Source organism: Chenopodium album, chromosome 25 (genome assembly GCF_948465745.1).
Source record: "Chenopodium album chromosome 25, dcCheAlbu1.1, whole genome shotgun sequence".
Taxonomy (NCBI): Eukaryota; Viridiplantae; Streptophyta; class Magnoliopsida; order Caryophyllales; family Amaranthaceae; genus Chenopodium; species Chenopodium album.
The window spans coordinates 24593540-24602208 of NC_137858.1; the positions used below are offsets into that span (position 1 = coordinate 24593540).

General features: G+C 36.2%; 1 non-coding gene across 1 annotated transcript; it reads right to left on the reverse strand.

Annotated features, from left to right (window-relative positions):
- Window positions 1–8283: 8283 nt before the first annotated feature.
- On the reverse strand, window positions 8284–8389 carry LOC145615775 (small nucleolar RNA R71). The gene has a single exon (XR_014107366.1). It is a non-coding gene; the product is annotated as a small nucleolar RNA R71 (small nucleolar RNA).
- Between the last annotated feature and the right edge of the window lie 280 nt (window positions 8390–8669).

The window sequence follows — 8669 nt, forward strand, 5'->3', positions numbered from 1 at the left end:
GGTCTTCTGGGTTGGTGGTACCATCATAGGTGCCCACCAACACATTCTTAACCTTGGCCGGCTGAGCCGCCTCGGTTATATTGGCTGCAAAGGCAGACGGCTGTTCGCCTAGCCTCATTAGCCGGAGCTGCCAGTCCAGAGGCTGGACAGGGGTATATGCTGCCTGACCTCCAAATGGAGGTGGCTGCATGAATTGGAGGCCATATTGCCCATACTGCGCCTGGGGTGCGTATGGCATAGACCCTATCATCAGCTGAGGCTCGGTGTTGACGGATTTACCGCCTGTCCGACTCTCATGCAAGGACATAGAGTTCCTTGCAGAAGCTTCCTTGAAGCTGTCTGGAAAGCTTGAGGTAGAAGCTGACTCAGACTGCTGCCGCCTCCTTCGACTTATGACTTCTCTTGCATCGAAGGTAGACGTCTTCTTGGCCTCCGGCTGGGGTCGCCGAGGCATCAGAATCTTAGACCAGTCAAGTTTTGCGGCTGCCTTCTCCTTTGGATGAGGAGTTGGCTGCCTGTCCTTGACTGGCTTCTTCTTCTTCCCATCATTGGGAGTCTTTTTAGCCGGCTGACTCCTGCTAGAGCCTGCCTTGCTTTGATTGATCATGGCCTTGATTTCACCTTTGAAAGAGGTCATGAATTTCGTGAGCTCATCTCGGGTGACTGGGGCTTGACCTTTAGCCTTCTAGGTTTCCCCTTCTGGCCTTCCAGGTGGGCGCCTGCTTGGGCCCGCCTGGTCTACATTTCGCTCCAGTTGATCCCTGGAACGAATTGATTTAGAGATGAGGGAGCCGTCCTTAGATATGTAGGTCTCCACATCATTATCTTCTTCTTCTTCCTCCTCCTCAGTGAATACCTCTGGCTGAGGCTGAGGTGGAGGCTGAGGGATTTCAAACCCTTCCGGCTGAATAACCGGTTGTAAGTCGTCTGGGTTACCCGTCTGAGTACCCGGACGTAGAGAGGTAGAATTGAGAATTGGTACAGAACTTTGAACCATCTTGAGGTACTCTCCCCATAGACGGCGCCAAATGTTTTGGGTGTTTTTGTCCCTCGGGAGAGTTACAGCTCGAAGACTGGTCCGGAGCGGCCTGTACCTGCAAGACAAACGGAGACACCTGTTGGTTGGTGCTCCGCCTCCGACGATCAAGTTAGTAACTTGAAAGGAGAGAAAAAAGGTGCGGAAATTTAGGTGGGGATCTGCTAGGATTTCTAGCTCAGTTGTCTCTATCAAAGGGACAGTTTGTAATAAAATGGAAAACGTGTCCTCCAAAAGAGGGGAATCTCCCAATTTATAGGGTCCTTGGGAATTGTGCCCCTGATTAGGTCACAGAACCCTAATTAGTGGTGGGCTGCGCCGCATTGCGGCTTTCTCGGGATTTGGGCCTGAAGGCCGACATTTTTCCCCCAAATATCTGGGATGACACGTGTCAAGCAGGGATAGCTCCATTTTAGACCATCCCCGGGCTGACACGTGTCGCCCTCTGATTTGGCCACCTGGCGGGGTAAAATTACCCTAAACAACTTTCATTTGATTCAAAAAGCATTGTTTGAATGTATTTGACTTTCATTTGATTCTAAAAGCTTTGTTGAAATTGTTTGACTTTCATTTGACTCAATTAGCTTTGTTGAATGTATTTAACTTTCATTTTATTCAAAAAGCTTTGTTTGAATGTATTTGACTTTCATTTGATTCTAAAAGCTTTTTTAAAAGTGTTTGACTTTTATTTGACTATATTAGCTTTGTTGAATGCATTTGACATTCATTTGATTCAAAAACCTATGTTTGAATGTGTTTGACTTTCAGTTGACACATTAAGCTTTGTTGAACGGGTTTGACTTTCATTTGACTCAATTAGCATTGTGGAATGCAATTGACTTTCATTTGATTCAAAATTCTTTGTTTGAATAGTTTTGACTTTCATTTGATTCTAAAAGCTTTGTTGAAAGTGTTTGACTTTCATTTGACTCAATTAGCTTTGTTGAATGCATTTGACTTTCATTTGATTCAAAAAGCTTTGTTTGAATGTGTTTGACTTTCATTTGACTCAATTAGCTTTGTTGAATGTGTTTCAGTTTCATTTGACTCAATTAGCATTGTGGAATGCAATTGACTTTCATTTGATTCAAAAAGCTTTATTTGAATGTATTTGACTTTCATTTGATTCTAAAAGCTTTGTTGAAAGAGTTTGACTTTCGTTTGACTCAATTAGCTTTGTTGAATGAGTTAGCCTTTCATTTGATTCAAAAAGCTTTGTTTGAATGTGTTTGACTTTCATTTGACTCAATTAGCTTTGTTGAATTTGTTTGACTTTCATTTGACTCAATTAGCATTGTGGAATGCAATTGACTTTTATTTGACTCAAAAAGCTTTGTTTGAATGTATTTAACTTTCATTTGATTCTAAAAGCTTTGTTGAAAGTGTTTGACTTTCATTTGACTCAATTAGCTTTGTTGAATGCATTTGACTTTCATTTGATTCAAAAAGCTTTGTTTGAATGTGTTTGCCATTCATTTGACTCAATTAGCTTTGTTGAATGTTGAATGTGTTTCACTTTCATTAGTCTCAATTAGCATTGTGGAATGCAATTGACTTTCATTTGATTCAAAAAGCTTTGTTTGAATGTATTTGACTTTCATTTGATTCTAAAAGCTTTGTTGAAAGAGTTTGACTTTCGTTTGAATCAATTAGCTTTGTTGAATGCGTTAGACTTTCATTTGATTCAAAAAGCTTTGTTTGAATGTGTTTGACTTTCATTTGACTCAATTAGCTTTGTTAAATTTGTTTGACTTTCATTTGACTCAATTAGCATTGTGGAATGCAATTAACATTCATTTGATTGAAAAAGCTTTGTTTGAATGTATTTGAATTTCATTTGATTCTAAAAGCTTTGTTGAAAGTGTTTGACTTTCATTTGACTCAATTAGCTTTGTTGAATGCATTTGACTTTCATTTGATTCAAAAAGCTTTGTTTGAATGTGGTTGACTTTCATTTAACTCAATTAGCTTTGTTGAATGTGTTTCACTTTCATTAGACTCAATTAGCATTGTGGAATGCAATTGACTTTCATTTGATTCAAAAAGCTTTGTTTGAATGTATTTGACTTTCATTTGACTCTAAAAGCTTTGTTGAATGTATTTGACTTTAATTTGACTCAATTAGCTTTGTTGAATACATTTAACTTTCATTTGATTCAAAAAGCTTTGTTTGAATGTGGTTGACTTTCATTTGACTCAATTAGCTTTGTTGAATATGTTTCACTTTCATTAGACTCAATTAGCATTGTGGAATGTAATTGACTTTCATTTGATTCAAAAATCTTTTTTTGAATAGTTTTGACTTTCATTTGATTCTAAAAGCTTTGTTGAAAGTGTTTGACTTTCATTTGACTCTATTAGCTTTGTTGAATGCATTTGACTTTCATTTGATTCAAAAAGCTTTGTTTGAATGTGTTTGACTTTCATTTGACTCAATTAGCGTTGTTGAATGTGTTTAACTTTCATTTGACTCAATTAGCATTGTGGAATGCAATTGACTTTCATTTGATTCAAAAAGCTTTGTTTGAATGTATTTGACTTTCATTTGATTCTAAAAGGTTTGTTGAAAGTGTTTGACTTTCAGTTGACTCAAATAGCTTTGTTGAATGCTATTGACTTTCATTTGATTCAAAAAGCTTTGGTTGAATGTGTTTGACTTTCATTCGACTCAATTAGCTTTGTTGAACGTGTTTGACTTTCTTTTGACTCAATTAGCATTGTGGAATGCAATTGACTTTCATTTGATTCAAAAAGCTTTGTTTGAATGTATTTGACTTTCATTTGATTCTAGAAGCTTTTTGAAAGTGTTTGACTTTCAGTTGACTCAATTAGCTTTGTTGAATGTGTTTCACTTTCATTAGACTCAATTAGCATTGTGGAATGCAATTGACTTTCAGTTGATTCAAAAAGCTTTGTTTGAATGTATTTGACTTTCATTTGATTCTAAAAGCTTTGTTGAAAGTGTTTGACTTTCATTTGACTCAATTAGCTTTGTTGAATGCATTTGACTTTCATTTGATTCAAAAAACTTTGTTTGAATGTGTTAGCCATTCATTTGACTCAATTAGCTTTATTAAATGTGTTTCACTTTCATTAGACTCAATTAGCATTGTGGAATGCAATTGACTTTCAGTTGATTCAAAAAGCTTTGTTTGAATGTATTTGACTTTCATTTGATTCTAAAAGCTTTGTTGAAAGTGTTTGACTTTCGTTTGACTCAATTAGCTTTGTTGAATGCGTTAGACTTTCATTTGATTCAAAAAGTGTTGTTTAAATGTGTTTGACTTTCATTTGACTCAATTAGCTTTGTTGAATTTGTTTGACTTTCATTTGACTCAATTAGCATTGTGGAATGCAATTGACTTTCATTTGATTCAAAAAGCTTTGTTTGAATGTATTTGACTTTCATTTGATTCTAAAAGTTTGTTGAAAGTGTTTGACTTTCAGTTGACTCAAATAGCTTTGTTGAATGCTATTGACTTTCATTTGATTCAAAAAGCTTTGTTTGAATGTGTTTTACTTTCATTCTACTCAATTAGCTTTGTTGAACGTGTTTGACTTTCTTTTGACTCAATTAGCATTGTGGAATGCAATTGACTTTCATTTGATTCAAAAAGCTTTGTTTGAATGTATTTGACTTTCATTTGATTCTAGAAGCTTTTTGAAAGTGTTTGACTTTCAGTTGACTCAATTAGCTTTGTTGAATGCATTTGACTTTCATTTGATTCAAAAAGCTTTGTTTGAATGTGTTTGACTTTCATTTGACTCAATTAGCTTTTTTGAATGTGTTTGACTTTCATTTGATTCAATTAGCATTGTGGAATGCAATTGACTTTCATTTGATTTAAAAAGCTTTGTTTGAATGTATTCGACTTTCATTTGATTCTAAAAGCTTTGTTGAATGTGTTTGACTTTCATTCGAGTCAATTAGCATTGTAGACTGCAATTGACTTTCATTTGATTCAAAAAGCTTAGTTTGAATGTATTTGACTTTCATTTGATTCTAAAAGCTTTGTTGAAATTGTTTGACTTTCATTTGACTCAATTAGCTTTGTTGAATGCCTTTGACTTTCATTTAATTCAAAAAGCTTTGTTTGAATGTATTTGACTTTCATTTGATTCTAAAAGCTTTGTTGAAAGTGTTTGACTTTCATTTGACTCAATTAGCTTTGTTGAATGCATTTGACTTTCATTTGATTCAAAAACCTTTGTTTGAATGTGTTTGACTTTCAGTTGACAGAATTAGCTTTGCTGAATGTGTTTGACTTTCATTTGACCCAATTAGCATTGTGGAATGCAATTGACTTTCATTTGATTCAAAAAGCATTGTTTGAATGTATTTGACTTTCATTTGATTCTAAAAGCTTTGTTGAAATTGTTTGACTTTCATTTGACTCAATTAGCTTTGTTGAATGTATTTGACTTTCATTTTATTCAAAAAGCTTTGTTTGAATGTATTTGACTTTCATTTGATTCTAAAAGCTTTTTTAAAAGTGTTTGACTTTTATTTGACTCAATTAGCTTTGTTGAATGCATTTGACATTCATTTGATTCAAAAACCTTTGTTTGAATGTGTTTGACTTTCAGTTGACACATTAAGCTTTGTTGAACGGATTTGATTTTCATTTGACTCAATTAGCATTGTGGAATGCAATTGACTTTCATTTGATTCAAAAATCTTTGTTTGAATAGTTTTGACTTTCATTTGATTCTAAAAGCTTTGTTGAAAGTGTTTGACTTTTATTTGACTCAATTAGCTTTGTTGAATTTATTTGACTTTCATTTGATTCAAAAAGCTTTGTTTGAATGTGTTTGACTTTCATTTGACTCAATTAGCTTTGTTGAATGTGTTTCACTTTCATTAGACTCAATTAGCATTGTGGAATGCAATTGACTTTCATTTGATTCAAAAAGCTTTGTTTGAATGTATTTGACTTTCATTTGATTCTAAAAGCTTTGTTGAAAGAGTTTGACTTTCGTTTGACTCAATTAGCTTTGTTGAATGCGTTAGACTTTCATTTGATTCAAAAAGCTTTGTTTGAATGTGTTTGACTTTGATGAGTGACATTTATGGCACTCATTTGGTCCCTTTTTTGGATGATTTCTATTTCATTTTATCTCTCTTTTCTTTAGTTCTCCTTAGTTTTATTCTTGTTTTCTTCATTTTATGCTTTTTGTAGTTAGTTTCTCTATTTTATGCATTTCTCTAGTTTACTTGCTATTTTTCCCTTTTACTTGCTTTTTATCCTTTGATTGTAGGTTGTGATTGATTGTCCAAGGATTCCCGAGCTTCCTCTCTATAGTTTTCCATTGATTTTCATGCCTAAAACTTGTGCAAGAAGTCTCAAGTCAAAGGGAGGTCCAAGGAGCATGCTTCAAGGTCTTGTTTATGCCTTTCTCATGGCTTCTACCCTTCAAGAAATTCAAGGAAGTTCCTGCCTACCTTGTCCTCCATCACCATCATCTAGGATGTGTGCACCGCATGAGCTAGGACAAAGAAGAAGAGAAGGAAGCAGCAGAGTTGTGCGGGCGCACTAGAGGAGTGTGCGGCCGCACATCTGTCGAGTGCGGCCGCACACCAGGTGCGTGCAGGCGCACCTGTCTGGGTGTGCTCCCGTGCGCACCATTCTCTCTCCTTCGAGCGCCCGCACCGGCATGGGTCTATTTTTGGACGACTTTCCCAACTTCCTCTTTGTATTGATAGTTATTTCTTTCCATTTTTGGAGAGAGAATTAGATCTTCATTAGAAAAGAATTAGATTAGATTAGATTTTAGAGAGAGAAAACACTAGTTCTTAGCATTTTTAAGAGAGAGAAAGTGTGGGTTTGATGATTGATGATTGAAGATTGCTTCATTTGATTTGATTTCCATCAAGTTTGTAAGGATTCTTTACTCTTTAATGCAATTCAATGTTTGATTTCATTAGTATTGTTGTTTGATTTGGTTAATTGATAGTTTGATTGATTTTGATTTAATTTGTTGGTTTCAATTTGATTTCAATTGATGAATTTGGGAAAGATGATTAGTTTAGCTTTGAATTTGATGTTCTTCATGGATTGTGAGTAGTTTATTTGCTAGGGTAGTGGTGAAGCATGTATTGATGATGAATTGAGATTAATTTGGGGGAAATTGATTGAGTTGATAATGTGATTAAATTGGTTGATTGATTTTGTGCATGTGTGTGCTTGATTAGGCTTGATCACCCTTGTTATTCACACTAGATTGCATTGTGAGTTCACATTGATACAGACCATTGATTTGTGGCTTACATTTACTCGATTAAGATATCTTGTGATGTTTCCTAGCTAGTGTTTGATGTAGTTGACGCTAATTAGACCTCTAGGAGAATAGCTTGATGTACTCTCTTGGTTGCAATTTCGGTTTTCCCTCACATTGCTTGACTTGATTGGTTAATTCCCTAAGTTGATTGAACTTCATTGTTGATGCATGTGGATCCATTCCCCTAGTGCCTTAGCATTCAATTAGTACTAGCCTTTTGCATCGCCTAGCTTAGCTCTAGTTTCTACCATAAACCCCTACTAGATTTCGGAATAGCTTAACTTAGGCATCGTGCATTCGACCTCCATTCCTTTGGGTTCGACCTTGACTTACCACTACACTTTATAGGGGTTAGTTGAGTTACAAATTTTGTTTGATTGGGGTGGGGTGGTAGCCCAACGACCTACCGTTCTCTTTCACATCAAAATGGCGCCGTTGCCGGGGAATGGTGTTTTGAGTGCATGTTGTTGTTGAGTCTATTCCACTTTATTTGCAAAATACAAAAAGATTTTACACTTTAGGCTACACTTGTAGCCGTGCTACTAATATTTTCTTTGAGTTTTGTGTGCTTAGATCCCAAGCCATGGGAGGTAATTCAAGAGTTGCCTTGAAGGAACTTGGAGTGCCCGGTGCATATAGGTATGAGAGCAGCATAGCTCCACCTACAACACCGGCAAACGATTTTGAAATTAGGCCGGCAATGATCACCTTAATTGAGAGGAGACAATATAGTGGGGCAAAGAACGAGAGCCCATTGAACCATCTTAAGGAGTTTGAAAAATATTGCAACACGATCAAGGTTAATGGAGTGTCTCAAGAATTCATCCGCCTTAAGTTGTTCCCTTTCTCTCTCATAGGAAGATCTTTGGAATGGCTAGATAAGGAAGTGAAGCCCAATTCTTTGAGAACTTGGGATGATGTCACCAAAGCTTTCTTGTTTCGTTTCTATCCTCAAAAGAAAATGGCGGAGGCAAGAGCTTTGATTCAAGGGTTCAAGCAAAAGCCAAATGAAAGTCTCTATGAAGCATGGGAAAGATTTAAGGATTATCAAAGGGAGTGTCCACACCATGGGATTCCTACCTATCAAATCATACATATCTTTTATGGTGGGTTGAGTTCTCATGGGAGAGCAAGTTTGGATGCCGGAGCCGGAGGCCCAATCATGAACAAAACGGAAGAAGAAGTGGTTGATGCAATTGATGAAGTGGTTCGTCATTATATGAATTGGCAAGAAGTGGAGAGAGAACCAACAAGAAAGGGTTAATCGATCGAACAACTTAGTGCCATCAATGATTTGACTACTTTGATTGCGGATTTGGGGAAAGAAGTTATGTCTCTCAAAGAAAAGCTTGAG